The following is an 18,702-nucleotide window of genomic DNA, read 5'->3' as shown; positions in this document are numbered from 1 at the left end:
TTTCTATGATAATCAGATGGGGCTAGGAAAACAGGTGGCAGTAGGAAGGCAATGTAACAGGTTCCCTCCCAATCGAGGGGCAGACGAACATATGCGGTCTGACCACAAATAAAATAAGAATGGCATGAAGCTTTGAAAATAGATTTCCCACTGTCACTATATTTGACAATAGTAGTACAATCGCTATGTCCTACATGTACGGAACCATTATTTCGGACACATAATTCGCCTTTGACTGGTAGTACTGAAATAGCAGGTAAGTCTGGAGTGGAATCAGACTGAACATTCAGGACCATGAAATTCGAAGAATAATTACCTAAATTGTAAACTTCATTTTCTAAATCTAACCCTGTTCTGTGGGGAAGACCTTGCTTGTCTGGAAAACATGTACTGTTAAGAAAAGACATATCTGTTGAGGATGACGTTAACGTGGACCATGCTCCACACGAACCATTATGTGAAAATGGATAAGGAAAGAGTGGCAGAACTCCCTTCGGTGTCTGGAAAGGGGGGAGTCGACCACACACCCAACAATTTGTGGCATTGCTGGTCTGGTGTGAATAATGTAACATGCGGATAAAGGAATTGTTACGCATAGCGAGGCGGTAAGAGAGTTCATGAGGAGGCAGATCACTAAACGTGTGCTCTACTGTAGCATTGGCAGACTTATTTACATGAGAAACTGGAAAATACAGATAAAATGCATAACTGGTGCAGGAAATCATAATACTGAGAAATAATATGAAACATAGAAAAACGATACATCGGATTGAGTTTTGACTAACTCTCTCACTATGGGGGTCTATTTTATACATGTCAGAAACCGGTCTAACCGTTTCACCTAGGGGAGGACTTAGACAATCAAACTGGCTGACTTATTTTACTAGACCTTAACTTAAGCTTATACTCCTGTTGCGGAGTTTTCTCTAACAGGGAGGGTGCAGTATCATTGTCTTTTGCGGGACAGTCCTTAAGAATAGTACTTTGGCAGTCCTTTGAATCCTGGGAAATGTTCTTTGAGACTGGCTTCAATCCATAACATTTTTTAATATGCGAAAGATGCACCCAGCCTTTGCGTCCCTCCAACTTCACGGCTGTACGGGTGGCCAGGAGGACCTGTCGGGGCTCCTTCCAGCGAGGCTCCAGCAGACTTGAGCGATCGAAATTTCGCACTAGGACCATGGATCCGGGAACGATTTCATGCGGTGCCACCTCGGTATTGTCTGGAAATGCGGCAGCAAACTGTGAACGACAAAAGTTGAGGGCAGACATCAAGGAAGCTAGGTAATCTGTCAGCATATTACTTGAAACATCGGTAATACTTCGGGGTCTAGGAGTACCCCACATGTTAGGGGGGCGGCCGAAAACGACCTCATACGGGGACAGACCTGATCTGGAATGTGCGACCATGCGCATATAGAACAGGGCGACCGGCAGAGCTACTAGCCAGTCCACACCTTTCTCTTGACAAACTTTTGCAATTCGGATTTTCAGGGTCTGATTATGTCTCTCTACGAGACCGGCTGCTTCAGGATGGCGTACACAATGGAATTTCCACTGGTACCCTAACAAAAGGGACACGTGTTTCATGAGTTCAGATGAGAATGGCTGGCCGTTGTCAGAATATACGACTCTAGGGAGTCCGTAACGGGGGAAGAACTCACAAACCAACTGCTTGGCAGTGGTCGCGGCTGTGTAATCTGGGACTGGATATGCCTCCGTCCACCTGGACAAAGCGCATACAACTACAAGGACATACTTGAAACCTCGACATCGCTCCATCTGAATGTAATCCATCTGGAGGACTTCAAAAGGGTGGTCAGGGGGCTGGAATCCACCTTGTTCCACCGGGACACTTTTACCTGGATTAAACTGGCAACATATCATACAGGTACGGACTTTCTGCTTGGCTGCAGCTCGTAAATGCTTGTTGAACCAAAGGTTCTGGATACTGTCTAACATAGCTTTTTCTCCTAAATGTGCTGGACTATGTGCGGTATTAATAATGACTTGAACCATAGAGTCGGGGAGAAACCAAGTGGCTTTACCCTTCGTTACCCATCCCTGATCTGTCTGGACCCCTCCTTGTTCGGACCATTTCTTGATTTCATCGGGAGTAGCATGTGACTGGATATCTATGACATCTTGAGTAGGGTCTTTAACTGTCATACATGTAGTCGGATCTGGAGTGGGTGTCTGTGTCGGATTAACTGAAATGTCTGGAGTCTGAGCTGTAAGCTTGGCTGTGCGATCTGCTAGATCATTACCTTGGGAAATAGTGTCAGTAACTTTCGTATGTGCTTTGCCCTTCATGATAGCAATGGATGTCGGTAAATGTATGGCATCTAACAGAGCTTGAATAAGGAGACCATGCTGAATCTTGGTTCCATGAGAAGTCATGAAACCTCTCTCTTGCCAGAGCACTCCGAAGTCGTGTACAACTCCAAATGCGTAACGTGAATCGGTGTAAACATTAACTTTCAGGTTCTTGGCGTGTATGCAGGCTTGTGTCAGAGCAACTAGCTCCGCTGCTTGAGCAGACAGGGTGTCAATACGGTGTGTTTCAATAACTTCAGTGTCAGTAGTCACTGCATACGCGGCTACTAGTTCTCCTGTACTTGTTCTCATACATGAACCATCCACATAAAGTGTCAGGTCTGGATCTGGTAATGGAATGTCTGTCAGATCTTGTCTTGGCTTGGTCATAATGTTAACTACTTCCACACAGTCGTGTGTGGCAGAATTCGAAGTAACTGATGGTAACAGTGTAGCAGGATTTAAATCGTTGCAGCGTCTGATTTCTATGTGTGGCTGGAACAGTGTCAATTCATAACCTGTCAAACGTGCAATTGTCAAGTGCTGGGTTTGTGTTCGGTTTAAAAGAACTTCCACGGAGTGTGGAACTTGTACTGTCAGGGAGTGTCCTAATACTATGGAATCACTTTGTCTGATAGCTAGTGCTGTGGCTGCAACTGACTTGAGGCACGCAGGCAGAGCCTGGGCTACAGGATCTAATGTGCTCGAAAAATAAGCACAGGGCTTGTACTGTCCTGCTTGATCTTGTGTGAGAACAGATAATGCTGTACCTTCACGTTCTGTGACGAAAAGTGTAAAAGGCTTACTGTAGTTCGGTGTTGCTAGAACTGGAGCTTGACATAGGGCTTTCTTTAACTCATTGAAACTAAGTGTATGTTCAGATGTCCAAGGGAGGACAGTCGATACGGCTGCCTCCAGTGTCGTTAACTGTATCAGTGGCTTGGCCAGAAATGCATACTGAGGAATCCATTGTCTGCAATAAGAAGTAAGGCCGATAAAAGCACGTACCTCCTTCTGGGTCTTGGGCTGAGGAAGACTCGCTATTAACTGGATACGGTCTGGTGTCAACTGCCTACCCCTCTTGGACAGTAAGTGTCCTAAGTAGACCACTTGCTGGACACAGAATTGAAGCTTAGAAGGGGACACCTTGTGTCCCATCTCGGCTAGGAAATACAAGACTGTAAGTGATGCTCGCTCGCAAGCACATTCAGAACGGGCTGTGATCAGTAGATCATCGACATACTGGAGCAGGGCAGTGTCAGTTGGCATGTGAATGTTGTCTAGTTGTCTCTTGAGTGCTTGACTGTAAATACTAGGACTTTCTGTGAAACCTTGAGGAGCTCGTGTGAACATATAGCTCCTTCCATTTAAACAAAATCCGAAAAGATACTGGCTGTCTGGATGAATGGGGACACTGAAAAACGCGTTCTTGAGGTCTATGACCGTAAAAAATGAAGCTTCTGAATCAATGGCTGTCAATAGGAAAGAGATATCTGGGACGACTGGATACTGGGGAATAATACATTTATTAAGTTCCCGGAGATCAATCACTAAACGATATACTGGAGGTGCATTTGGGTCAGTACGTTTCATGACAGGAATGATCGGAGAATTGCATACATTGGAGTCAGTTTCTACAACTACTCCTTGAGCCATGAGCTCGTCAATAATTTTGGATAAGGCTGCTACAGCCTCAGGTGGCAATCTGTACTGTCTGATTCGTGGCAGGACTACACCTGGCTTGAGAGTCACACGATGGGGTGTGATTTGCATAAAGCCAACATCAGTTGGACCTTGCGCCCATAGATGCTGTGGAACATTAGACAATCTCGGATCAAAATCTCGTAATACATAGTGACCTTTGAAGTCACGTAGGAACAATCGTATTCCCTCTGGGGAACAGCATATAACTGCACCTAATTCTTTCAGTGTTTTAATGCCTAATAGATTTTCTGGACATGACTTAGTAAGTAACAGATCAGTAGTGCGGGACAATGGACCTACTTCTAGAGTAACTGGCTTTGATATTTCATTTACAATAGGTTTTCCTGAAAATCCAAGGGAAACATTTCTAGAGCCTGAGAGCGGAGCCCCTGGAACTTCGGCGTGACTTATAGTGGTCCTACTTGCCCCTGTATCAATCAAAAACTTTCTGTCTTTCCCTAATACTTGACTGTGAACATAGGGACCTTCTTGATCTACAGGTATCTCGATGAGAGGCAAGCCTACCTCCCTCTCTAGGCTGTTTCATGAATATGGCTGATACTCTGGATACTCAGACTGTGCATACTGGTACATCTGCTGTGTAACATGCTGTGTCGCAGCGATAGGCTGCGGTGCTGTAACTGTCTGTGGTGCATTCTGTGACTGAGGAGTCTGTGTAACTTGTTCTTGTCTCGGCGGACGTGGTCTTTCTTTAGTCTTACCGGTAGCTATGTTGTGTTTCAGAACTGCACACTCGTTTATAAAATGACCTGGCTGTTTACAATAATTGCAGTTTCCTTTAACGGGAGCTGCAGGATGACTGGCTTGATTTGGACCCCTCTTCTGACTGTCTTGAGGAACAGATTGTGCAACTAGTACTTTCATTTTAGTGTCTTTCATACGTTTTCTCTCGTGATCTTGCTCTTCTCTGATTCTATTCTGGTGATATTGAAGCATCTGTAACATCTGGGACGGGGTATTAGCTTGCCAGGTACTTTCGACTTTCAAAACTCGGTTTTTAATTTGTGGACTTGAATTCTCGACTAGTTTAGTAACAAAAAGATGAGGGTATGACTCGCTACTCGTCTTGAGGCCACTGTTTATGGTAAAACATTTCTCAAATCTGGAATAATAATCACTAATATCTTCGTCTTGTTTCTGTTTACAGGCTGAGATTGCATCCCAGTCTTCCTTTTTAGTTGTCAATAACCTAGGCAAAACTTGTATTAATAATTCTGGTAATTCTTTACATTTATCTCCAAGACCGGTACCTGGTACTCGTGCCTTGTCTTCAGCTTCTAGAACTGTCCAATCGATCTTTTTCTCTCCCACCTCCCATTCTTTTTCCTTGAGTTTCTCATATACCCCTGCGGGCAACAGGACTTTTAACATTTTAATGATATCTGGATACGTGTATTCTCCCATACGGAGCATGTCTTTTAATTCTCGGTGGAACCCTGCTGGATCTTTATCATGACAGGGAATTAACTTTTTCATCTCTAAGAGTTCCATCTTTGTGATAGGGGTGTAAACAAACACTCGTTGCATTTCACCACCGTCTGTCTTAACTGTATGTACTTCTCGTAACGGATTCTGTCTGTCTATGTAAAAGGGTTTACTTTCTGGGGGTGAGGCATGAACAAAATGTGGGTTCAGAAACGTTCTGTATTTGTGGCGCTGTTCTAGAATGACACTAATCAAGTCGGTACCTAAACCTTTCCATTTATACTGGAGTAACTCGTTCAGGACATCGTGTAACGGACCTGGATCAGAATGTTGACCCTCATACAATGTAATGAGGTGCTGGATCATATACATACCCGCCAGTCGTTGCTCGGCTGGGGGCATTTTCAGGAACATTTGTGCCACTATTTCGTCTGGAAAAGTGGTAGAATCAGTAATCCATCGGACTGCTGATCGGACTAGTTCTTGTTCATGCATAGTACTTAACTCGCTATAACCGATTCGTGATTTCAGAATGTGATCGGTAGCTTGAAATACTTGTTCCAGAGAACCTTGTTCTGGTGCTGGATGATGAAAAATTGACTTGTGTTCTAGGCGCAAATGGCGATCTGGAAATCTAGATTTTCCTACATACGCTATTCTGTCGGGATTCTCGTCCTCTACCTCTTCTGTAGAAGAGTCATTTTCTTTCTCGCTTACTTGTGCTTCTTTACGTTGTTCGTGTACCCTTATTATTTCTTTACGGATTTTCTTGTACATACTCTCTATACTACTGATAGTCTTGTGCTTACCCTCGGCTATATTATCACTCCACCTTGTCAGGATTTTCATTTCGGCTCGATCTTTGGTCGGATAATCTTGTTCCCTTATTAGACAATTAATCAGAAACTTTAATATCATGAGCTGGACTTCAACTTTTCTTTGGCACATGACGTCACTAATACTTTCTGGATCATTCCCTGTACGGATGAAACGATATATTCTGTCTAGATCTTCTTTCATATCTGGTAGGGTGACTAGATACTCGGTCACCTTTCTCACGCGTAATGAATATAAAACCATACTATCCTCGCCTGGGACTGGATCATAGCCACATTCGGTAAGGGCTTTTCTTATTTCTGCAACAGACTGATACCTGGGCGTACGCTGTGACGCTTGTGCATGTAATTCGGCTAACGTTAAACGCTTGTGTGGCGGCGGGGTTTGAGGAGGACCTCCCCCTGCGGCCCCTAAACTAGAGTCGTCTACTGATGCTCTTCGTCCTGGCAGAGTGGGAAATGGAAATGCAGGCTGGACTTGTATGGCGGGCTGGACCGGGGGTACCGTAACAGGTACTCCGGTGTCTGGAGGAGCGGGAAGTGCCTGATTTACAGGGACTGGCGGAGCGGGAACAGGATTTGCATATTCTGGGACTGTGTCGTCCAAATAGGACGAAATGAAAATATCAGCTGCGGTCGGTTTGTGACGTAGCTTGGTCGGAACTAATGGTGGCGGGAAATTACTGGATGCCTCTGGGGTCGCTTTTGGCAAGCCCTCGGCAAGAAGAGGGTACATACCCTTAATAAGGGCGTTCCTCTGTCTGTCTGTCTGTTCGGTTTTGACTCGTTCACCTATCTCGATTAATTCCCTTTCTTGGGCTCGTTCTAAGGATTCTCTACTTAATTCTGACTTTCTGATTTCTTTTTCGGTTCTTTTATGAGATTCTTTGCGCCATAACTCAATGGCATCTTTCTGTGACTGTCTGGCTTTCTTTTTCCATAATGCTTCTTCTACTCTCATGATGCACTCGGCATCCCACGTACCTGATACGGGCCATCTATACTTCTCCTCTAACTGTTTGGTATACTCTACCCATAAATCTAGATACAATATGGCGCTTATGCCATGCTTCTGATACATAAAATGACCTGGACTGTCCCTAGGCGGGACAGGAACTGCTGCTTCTAGCAGACCTTTTCTGGTTTTTAACTGACGCAGTTTTGAAAAGAGCGGCATGACTGAACTATAATCTGGACACAACACAATACACAATAAACACGATAATTACTTCCCACTCATACCACGACATTAAAATACATGAATAACATTCAGAATAACAGTTCGAACAGAATACTACCTGGAATACGGAAAACAGAATACATGAATTTTCTCGAGAACAGAACTGACTAGAACAGAAACTAGATGCACTGCTGAAACAGTACGAAACTTACCGGTCTCATACAGAGACACGTCAGGACCCGCATCCACCGAAGTGGACACTTCGTTTGTGGGTCTGTGTACCACCAACCCACGGACCAGAGTCAATTAGATTGACCCTGTCTAGATACTACCCCAGCAACGGTACTCACCGGGCAGCAAGAACGGAAGGCCTCGGACTGGACTGGACTGCTTCGACGCCGGACGGACGAACTTCGGACTTCTGTTACGGGTGGGCCTCCGGATACCTCGGACCTTGAACTCTCGGCTTGGGCTCTGGTCGGGACTCGCCGCGTTCCTCCACCGTCTCGTCTGGATGCTGGACCACCTCCTCCGTCTCCTCCGTGGGCCTGAGGGATACTTAAAGCAGAAATATCTGCCGGTGCGCAGAAGAGTTCCGTCACGACTGCAGAGGGTCAGGGGGTCGGCGTGGCTTCACCGACGCGTGGGGAAAGGGCAAGTCCCTATTCGGGCGCCATTATGTGGTATATAAATAAATAATACCGGATCTATTTTTGTCTAGGCATAATAATAACAGATAGCTCAATAAATAAGAGTCAAGATTCGAGGTAGTAGGAGTTTTGCAGGTTTAATACAGCATAAGGACAGGAACAGGACAACCTGCACAGGAATAGGATGGCAGCGCTGCCGGGGACAGGATCGGAATTGGCGTAACATTTAATAACAGTGCACGATCATATATACTAAAACAGTTGCATTACAATACATACGATAGGCGGAGCAGTGGGTGTGGTCAATAGCAGTCGCGAAAGATAAGGGTGAAAGTAGGTGTAACAGAGGCGTATACATAGACATGTGATGCAAACGTAACAGAATATGTCATAAATGGGGCGGAAACATGGAGGGGGCTACCTAAGGAGCCGGGACCTCTGACCTAATGGTGCGCGCAAGCTGGCAATGACGTGTTACTAGGAGAAGCTGGGGGCTTCGAACTCTGTGCTAGGAGCAGAGACTGAAGTCTGGAGAGTCAGGGCGACATGTACCTAAGCAGTATCTAGTATCTGATGTTTAGAGAACACGTTGATAGAATCCAAAAGTTATCGGGGTAAAGGCGAACAGACTCTAAGACTGGAGCATGCATTATTCTACATGTAGTGCGTGATGAAGAATATTAAATGACCATTAAATGCAGTATTTCTCCTACGTGGAGACGTAAAGGCTAGACAATGACGGAAACTATTGATACAGTTCAGTAGCTTAGGAATGCAGAGAAGGAGGACTGAACTGATAACTGGAATCATAACATACTCTTGGCAGACTCAGAGGCAGGGCCAGGCTGAGCCGGGCACTGCGAGGCAAGAAGTAAGTGAAGGGTCGAGGATACAGGTGGGGGCTGTATCGCTCCTCAGCGAGGCTTCAGGAGACAGGAGCTGAATCTGGTGTCCAGGCCCTTTTGAGGCCTAGAAACGGGGACTTTACAATGGAATAACGTGTACACGGAGAAACGTGGCATCGTAGCTTTACATAGGCCTGATATTCGTAGTATTCACGAGAACTGGGAACTGACATACTAGAGGTGGACACAACCGTAATTGCGTCATTAATCGAACATGGGGAATACATATGCATATTAATCATACACAGATAACATATGATGGATGACGCGTAGGGACACAGAACATGGCAAAATTTACTTTTCCACACCAAGGTGATAGTTGTCGGTGATACGGAGCAATAAGAAAATTGCTGCTAACTACAGGTAACGCTAGTTACCGGTAGTTCTGGTAAATATACCCCTAAATTCCTCAAAGAATCCCTATATTCATTGAGTTCTGGGGTAGTCCACAGGCATACCCAATACACATGTGGCTTCAGGACATTTTAGTGAGAAATTCTTCTGATGCCTAAATACAAAAATTGGAGTCAGGGGAATAATACTAGGTGGACAAGTAAGCAATGATCTAGCAAAATTATTCTTATCTACAGCTAATTGCTATGATATATACCCTATCATTAGGTTTCTTTTACAAACCACAAGATATTCTCCAGTCAGAGGAAGGGAGAGAAATAAATCATTTTCCTCCCTTTTGTAGCAACCCTTTCAAAGGAAGCCTGAGATTCTAGCCAGAAATAAGTTTGTCCCCTGGAGAACTTAGAGGATTGTGATTGACTGGCCAGTAGCTGAAACAAGACAGTTAAGGGTGGGAGTTGTAGGGAATCACTAAAATGGGTGAAGGATAAGATGGTGAGGGAGACAGAAGTAATCAAGATAGTACCCTGAAACATAGTGGGTTTCCGACGAAAGAGGGATGACATGGACTGGATAATAGAGATAATATAATATGACAACACGTGCCTTCAGGAAACATGGGAAGTGGGTCCCATGGATGGCTTTCGCTCCTACCAAACCTCAGCAGTAACATCCAGGGCCTGTAGAGTAAAAGATAGAGTTCTGACATTGATAGTTAACACTCTCAAAATGAGAATTCTTTCGTTTTTCAATTCACTCTACTTTCATCATTTAGTATATGGGGCAAGGAGACTAGGATCTGATAATTATAAATTATTAACTTTGAGGCCAATATGTCTAAGGTGGCAGGAGAACTGGAGCAGGTGATTAATGATATGAGCACTCAACATCCCAGCACCTGAAATGTATTTGGCTGGGAGATTTTATTGCCAGAAGCTGTCAAAAAGTAGGGACGCCAGTTTGTTGGATAATGGATTGTGAAATAGATTAAGCATGGGTGAAATTTGGGAATTCGTGTTCCGCGAATTCGTGGATTTCCCTGCGAAATCGCCAAAAAATCCACGAATTCGCGAATTTTTCCGCGAAATCGCAGATTTTTTTGCGATTTGCCCTGGAGTACTTTCTCCTGGCTAATCCAGTAAGTGCTCCCTCATTGGGTAAATGTATAGTGCTTTTACTACACTGCAGCTGCGTAAAGGGCCAGAAGATGTATCTCCCGTGACCATGTGTGCCTGTAACACAGGCACAGGCACACATGGTCACTGGAGACACATCTTCTGGCCCTTTACGCAGCTACAGTGTAGTAAAAGCACTATGGGGCAGATTTACAACCCGCTTGCGCCTCTTTTGCGCCGCAGTTGCGTCACTTTTGTGATGCAGCGGCAGCACAAAAGATGCGCCATGGTGCTGGGTATTAACAACGAGACGCATCTGAGAGATGCATCACGTTGTAAAGCCCTGCACCATCAGGAGGCGTTCCGGCGCAGGGGAGGCCGTTCCTGCGCAGGAACGGCTCCTAAAAGTGGCTGAGTAAAATCTACAAAATTTCACTCAGTCACTTTTAGGCCAATGCTGTGTCAAAACCCTGCGCCTGCTTGAGGCAGGCGCAAGGCTTGACGCAGCATTGGGGAGATAGGGCCTCCCAGAGCATTGCTAGAGCTGCGTCGCGCTTGCGGCGCAGCTCCAGCAATACGCTGCTTTTACGGCACAGATGCGTGATGCATCTATGCCGTTTTTGCCACATGGTGCGGCGGATTTTACCGCGATTTCGCGAGATTCGTGGATCGCGAAATCGCGAAAAATCAGCAAATTCAGCTAGCGAAACGAATTTTCAGCCCATGCTTAAAATAGACACCATTAACCATTCTTACCACAGTAATTATCGGAATGCAAAAAAATAGACTGTTGTGAATGGAACCTGAGGATAATAACCAGGTAAATCCGCTCACAGGATCCATGGATGGGACCTTAGTGAAGTGGAGATAAAAGGTCCACAATTGTTTATGTATTAGCTTCCGAAATCTTGAATGACAATCTATCTAATATGCAGGTAAGCTTTTCAGGGTTTATTGACTATGCCTCTCTCACTTGAGATTTGAACTGGGAGTTAAATTTTAAAAAGAATGTGGGAAAAAGCCCCAGAAGCAAAGGTTACATATTGAAATGGGAAAATGTGGACAAGGCAACCCTTTTGCAATGGAACTTACATGTAAACAAGCTGAGGTTATGGCCAGTATAGATGCTAGTGCTATCCCTGAATAGGTTACAAGGGCATTGGAGGAGGTTTTGGATGATTAGAGTGCACATGACACACCCAATACCAACTAGAGTGTGTCCTCCAGAGCGATGGTTTGATACAAATGGCGCTAAGGCCTTCTTAAACTTGAACAATACCTTGCACACTGTTCCCAGAGATGCTTCCCATGTATAAGATTTGTGTACTAAGTATAAAGAGATGAGAGGGATTAGGAGAAGTAGTTTAAGGAAGGAAGCATGGGTGGATCAGAGACAAGAAAATGAGATGAATGATAGTAGAGGGTTTTGGCAGGTGGTGAATGCCCCATTTTTAAAAGATGCTGGGGAACCCTTTTGAGCCATAGAACAGTATTTACCTGAAGGCCCCCGGACCCGATAGGGTCCATGTAAATATCTTCTTGGAGACTAAGGTCTTATGGGCTCCCATATTGAAGGATGTATTTATTGCTATAACCAAGATGAGCCCTCTTAAAACAAGCATTCAATAATTGTTTCCATATTTAAAAGGAGGGCAAGGCAACCCCAGTAATTTATAGGGCAATATCTCTAATGGATAGTACGGCTAAGTTGATGAGACTAAATACAGTAGAGGAATGCGTGGGGAAAACAAAAGCCCTGACCGAAGCACAGTATGGTTTCCGAAAAGGTAAAGCGACCATCGATCAGTGCCTTATCTTGAGTATGGTGATGGCCAAATACACGGTGCCTAAGAAAGGCCAACATTTTATGGCCATTATGGACCTCTCAGCCGCATTTGATTACATGGTCCATAGTAAATTATGGCAATTATAGAGAGCATGGGAGTTGACCTACTTTTTATTAGATCCATAAGACAGCTTACTCAGGTGCAATGGCATGTGTGCGGTACAGCACGAAATGGGGATTGTATAAAATCTTGTGAGACAAGGGTGCATCTTTGCACCATTCCTGTTTTCTCTCTACACTAATAGAGTGGATGCAGTCCTGGCGGGGAGTGTTAGGGGCGTTTCCTATATTGAGGCAGCCCCTCTTCTGATACTCCTCATGATTTTAGCCAGGACTCCCCTTGCATTGCGGAGGTTTATGGATGGCTTGGACCTACATGTGAATGAATCAAAATTGTGCTGTTATTGTGGGTAAACACACAAAGAAACTGTCCGAAGTGCACCTACAAATTTACCCCTCACTTTCCCGCTAAACCACCTGTTTATGGATGGCCCTGGTTAATTGCAGATCCCTCCCAAAGCACCAGACAGAAATCAACACACTCCTACAGGGCTCGGAAATTGAAGCACTCTTTCTTACAGAAACATGGCTCACCTCTGACTCAGAGCCTGATATCATTCAATCGCTCCCACCAGGTTTCCTCATAAAACATCAGGTACATCCGGTATTGGTGGCGGGATAGCGATTATATATGGAGACTACCTATCCTGGCAGTTTAAAGAAAGCCCTATCCTGGACTGTGAAAACGTACTTTTCTCCATCCACCGGCCCCCTTCCACCACCATCTCAGGGATACTAGTGTATCGCCCACCAGGTCTCCAACGACGCTTCTGTGACTCCTTATTGGATTCAATCTGCTCCCTCGCATGCCGAACCCCGAACTTCACGGTCTTGGGAGATTTTAACCTCCACTTCGATGACCTATCCAAAAAAATAGCCACTGACCTCAAAGCAGATCTTGCTTCAATAAGCCTTCAGCTACAAAGCAATCAACCCACCCATAATAAAGGCCACTTGTTGGACCCCATATTTTCCAATCTTACTAGACTGGTAATACACTCCCCCATTCCCGTACCATGGTCTGACCACTTCTTAGTCCCCTTTAAACTAAAACTCTCGGCGGAGACACCTGAGAGACCCCCCCCACAAGCACCCTCTCGCCCGTGGAAAAATCTTGACATTAACTCCTGGGCACAAGCACTTTCTTCCACCATCCCAGTACTTGACCCAGATCCCTCAAAAGCAGATGTCCAAATCCACGAGTGGATCACCCAATCCCTTGACGATACCCTGCCCGTCAAATCCCTTCCCAGCAGAAAGAAAACCGCCAAATCCCCGTGGTTCACCCAAGAACTACGCAACCTCAGGAAGACAAGTAAAAAACTCGAGCGCCTGTGGAGAAGAAATTGGTCGATGGAAAGCAAAGACCAGTACAGGGCCGTCATCAAGCTCTATAAAAACTGCATAAAAAAAACACAAGCAACCTTCTACGAGGAAAAGATATCAGCGGCAGCCAATTCCGCGAAAGAAATGTATCGCATCGTGCGCCTTCTCACCAAAATTCCAGACCCCTCACCTACACCGGACCCATCGGGCAAAAGATGCAACCAGCTGGCCGAGTTCTTCTCGTCGAAAATTGACAAAATTCTCATTTCTCTTCCTGGCCCCCACTCCTTACAAATCCCAGTCACCCCCCCACCCTGTCCGGAGGCACCACGCCTCCGATCCCTCCCCGAGATCACCACAGAGATATTTCTGTCCACCCTATACAAACTATAAAAAGTGGTGCCCCTTCAGACCCAGCTCCCACTAGCAAATTAAAACTAGTCGCCTCTACGATCGCCCCTCCATTTACCCACCTCATTAATTCCTCCTTCAAACTGGGGGCTGTCCCTGCCAACTGGAAGAAAGCCACCGTCAGGGCTCTCCTAAAAAAAACCTCAACTCGATCCCTCAGACCCAACCAACTTCAGACCCATTTCTCTCCTTCCTGCCATAAGTAAAGTGGCCGAACGAATCGTCAACCACCAACTCTCTAATTTCCTGGAAGCTAACCAACTCCTGCGGCAATCCCAGACAGGGTTCAGGCAGGGACAGGGCACTGACACCGCTTTACTAGCCGTGGTCGAAGAAGCAAGAACCATCATGGACGCAGGACGATCAGTGGCAGTGATCCTCCTCGACCTGAGTGCTGCCTTCGACACAGTGGACCACACCATCCTCATCCACCGGCTAAGTCTGATAGGAGTCGCAGACTCCGCCCTGTCCTGGATCAAATCCTTTCTGGGAAAAAGAACCTTCCAAGTGTCGGATGGCACCACTGCGTCCAAAACCATGACTCTCCAGTGTGGGGTCCCCCAGGGCTCCTCCCTGAGCCCCACACTGTTTAACGTTTATATGTCCCCGCTAGAGGACATTACCGCCCCATATGGAATAAAAACAGTCATGTATGCCGACGACACTCAGCTGGTGGTCTCGATTAACCAGCTGAGCAACCGCCTAGACAATCTGGCAAACTGTCTCGAGAGTGTTTTCCACTGGATGTGTGAATCTCGACTGAAACTGAATGGTGAAAAGTCTGAGATACTTCCCCTAGGCAACCCTCACAAACTAACTCCACTCCTCCCCTGGCCGCCTTGCATGGGAACCCCCCCTACCCCCAAAACCGAGGTTAAAAGTCTAGGCATTTGGTTGGATCAAGACCTCAATTTCAAAACCCAGGCCAGAAAAACCTCGGGGACCTGCCTTAGTCTCATCCGTATGGCACGAAAGATCCTCCACCTGATCCCATTTCAATCTAGGAAACTACTGATGCAGGGATTGGTGAACTCCAGACTGGACTATGGCAACGTCCTGTACCTAGGGGCACCGGCTTCAGTCATGCATAAACTACAATGTGCCAAGGACGCTGCTGCCAGGCTCCTAACTGGAACCAAATCAAGACTCTCGGCCAAGCCACCTCTCAAGAGCCTACACTGGCTCCCGGTCAAAGAAAGGGTCACCTTTAAGACCCTATGCATTTTGCATAAAATATTGCAAGGCAAAGGCCCCCCGATTCTGAGGCAGTTCATTAAACCCTACCATTCCAACAAACAGCTCAGATCTGACTCTCTCTCCCTTGCCAACATTCCCAGAATAAAAAGGTCCCGATCCGGAGGGCGCCAGTTCACTTACAACGCCCCAAAACTGTGGAACTCCCTCCCCCTGGTCATGCGGAAGGAACACAACCTCCTGGCCTTTCGGAGGCAATTACAAACATGTCTCTTCCCAGAACCCTAAACATCTATGCTCTCCTCTCCGGAACTTAGGTCATGCCAGCGCTGGGATGCCCCAGGGAAGCTATGCGCTTTAGAAATTCCTACTCAAACTCAAACTCAAACTCAAACTCAAAATTCCATATAGCCTACAGGAGGGTAGAGGTAGTAGAAACACTTTCGTACCTTGGGGTATTATTTGATGGAAAGTTTTTATGGAAAGATATGGTTTTAAACAGAGCTATTCTTCTATTTCAGCAATACCCGCAACATCAAGATTTGGGACACCGAATTTGGACTCAGCCGTAGCAAATTCCATGGCCACCTACCTGGCATTAGTGCACGCCTCATCAGGGCCTCCATGTGGTAAGAGTGCTCTCCTTGTCTTGTCGCTGTGCAAACTATATTTGTCATAGTGAGTTATGTCTACTGCATATTGTTGATACGATTCCATCTGATTCACTAATATTTTGACATACAATATTGAAAAGGGAGAATGCAATATTGAACCAAGTGGTGCTAAAAGATTGTTTAAAATTGGATTTCGCAAATAAGATACCATGGCTGAACAATGTAGAGTCCACCCTGACAGCCCTGGGTTTTTGAGTGTTATTTGACTCTCCATCTATATGTGCCATTTTCCCTAACGCTAAGCTTAAAGAGATTTTTTTTAACAAAGTCTGCTATTTATAGCTGGGAGCAAAACAACATTAAAAGCACTGTAGGACTACATCATATGGTTCCCCCCTGAAGTATTATGTGCAGTCTTACATGGTGCTTGTCCAAAATACCCAGCACTATTTTATATTAACAATGTTTTGTAAAAAGTATATTCCTCTTATGCTGGTTTCCCCCTAACACAATTCAATGAATGAGCTGCCCTCTTGTACTTGTGATGGAACGACCATTCAGTCAAATTTGCATTTATTACTTTTTTGTTCCCTATATATTCCTCAAAAGAAAAAAAATCATAGTTTCCCTATGGCACAAATATATATTACTCAGTGTTGGTCAGCATTATCATATATTCAGCAGATTGTCGAATAGGGACCGCCAGAGCCGTGGTGGCTCTAAAACAACTCGGGAGGGCTCTGGCGACCAGGTTAAGAGTAGCAGAAAAGTAAGTAAACAGCCTCTGCTTACCTCCAAAGGATTGTGTTTACACCGAAAGTGCACTTCCAGCCATTTTGTGTACGTACTGCACGAAAGGCTTCTTATAATCAGGTGTACCAGGCACAGATGCAGAGCAAAGGGCAACTTTTAATTGTTCAAAAGCATGCTGACATTCATGTGTCCAGGGCAAGGGTTCATGTACATCTTTAGTTGTTAAAAGAAGCAGGGGCTGTATTAGTAAAGAATAAGCAGGTATCAAGTGTCAACAATATGCGGTGAAAGCACGCACATCCCTCTGTGTCATAGGGACAGGAATCTTGACAATAGCATCAACTTGTTCATGTGTTAGCCTCCGATCTCTTTCGACAGCAGGTGACCTAAATAGGTGACCTGCTGTTGACAATATAGGAACTTGCAAAGAGACACTTTATGTCCTTTATTCACCAAATGCTTCACAATTTTACCGTGGCATCCCGACAACCCTCTTCGGTATCGGAGGCTACCAAAATGTCATCCACGTACTGCAATAATACATTACCTGGGGGAACAGGGAGAGAGTCCAATTGACTTTTCAAAGCCTGGTTATAAATACTCGGACTTTCAGTGCACCCCTGAGGAGCTCAACAAAATTGGAAGCTCCTACCAGCCAAAGCAAATCCAAAAAGATTCCTACTATCTGGATGAATTGGAATACTAAAGAAAGCATTTTTCAAATAAATCACAGAAAAGAATTTCGCTGTGGGAGGCATCATAGCCAAGAGAACGGTGATGTCTGGAACCACTGGGAACTGGGGTACTAATATCTTATTATTCTACCGTAGATCAATCACAAAGCAATATATCTCAGGACGTGCATCAGGGGAATCCAGAGGTGCCTTCTTAAGAATAGGAAGAATGGGGCTATTGCATACATTTTCTACTGTCTTCTCAACCACCCCGACTTAATCAGGTCCTGTATATACTGCATCAGCGCCTGTTCCTCAGCTTGTGATATTTTATTCTGGGTAATACAAGGGAGCACAGCGTTATCCTTGACCTTTATAGAAACTGGTGGTATCTGCAACAACCCCACATCCATATCCCCTGTGGGCCACAATGAGGACTGCACATCCTTAATTCCAAACACTGTTTTGCACTAACCATATTAGGTCCAACAGTCATGTAAACACCATCCGGGGAATGGTAGCATGTAGCTTTTTCAACAAATCCAATGCTAATACATTTTCTTCACAATTCGCAGTCAACAAAAATGGGAAGTCCACAGTGAAAGGACCAACAGTCAAAGCAGGAGGTTTGGTGATAGGGCTCATAAACGGTACGCCTGGAAAACCTACCAAAACATTATTACGGCCAGACATGGCTGCCTTGGGGATCAGCGAACGAGAAACAGAGCTATTCATTGCACCTGTATCCACCAACATTTTCTGTGCCGAATCATGCAAATCTGCTGTGACATAAGGACCACGCTGATCTACAGGAATTTGGACTGGTCCCTTCCCCTGCCCCTGGCTGTCCTACCCATGAGACATCCCCGCAGCTACATTCATGTCATAATCATCATAATAGTACTGCCTTCCCCGAGGGTCATCAAAATAGTTCTGATCACAACGACCCCCCAAGGATGCACCTGCTTGAACCTCATCCCAACCAATCTCATCACAAACCCTTCCACTCAAACCATGCCTTCTAGGTACTGCAATTTTCTGTAACTAATCTGGACACCCCCTTCGCCAATGTCCCTCCTTCTTGCAAGATGCACACTGATTCGGCCCTAAGGGTGTACCTCCTCTACTGGCACCCAGCAACCTCTGAGCAGGACCAGTGCCTTATCCCCTTCTGGACCCTATTGCAACCTACTACTGCAATACCCTCATTTTCAAATCCTTACTCTTCTTCTCCACCTTGTCCTTTTCCTTATTTTCTCGATGCTCATAGTACTGAGCCATACTCAATATCACCGAAGGGGAGGAGGTAGTCCAAGTG

At 45.4% G+C, this 18,702-nt stretch overlaps 1 long non-coding RNA gene across 1 annotated transcript in view; it reads left to right on the top strand.

Annotated features, from left to right (window-relative positions):
• Positions 1-15,926, top strand: part of LOC144819813 (uncharacterized) — a 280,712-nt gene extending 264,786 nt beyond the window's left edge. Inside the window, exon 3 of the long non-coding RNA XR_013607581.1 lies at positions 15,865-15,926. This is a non-coding gene — a long non-coding RNA (uncharacterized LOC144819813). The remainder of the gene's footprint in view (positions 1-15,864) is intronic.
• Positions 15,927-18,702: the final 2,776 nt, after the last annotated feature.

This window comes from Lissotriton helveticus, chromosome 2_1 (genome assembly GCF_964261635.1).
Source record: "Lissotriton helveticus chromosome 2_1, aLisHel1.1, whole genome shotgun sequence".
Taxonomy (NCBI): Eukaryota; Metazoa; Chordata; class Amphibia; order Caudata; family Salamandridae; genus Lissotriton; species Lissotriton helveticus.
The sequence above is the reverse complement of the archived record's forward strand: the minus strand, read 5'-3'. Positions and strand labels throughout refer to the sequence as shown.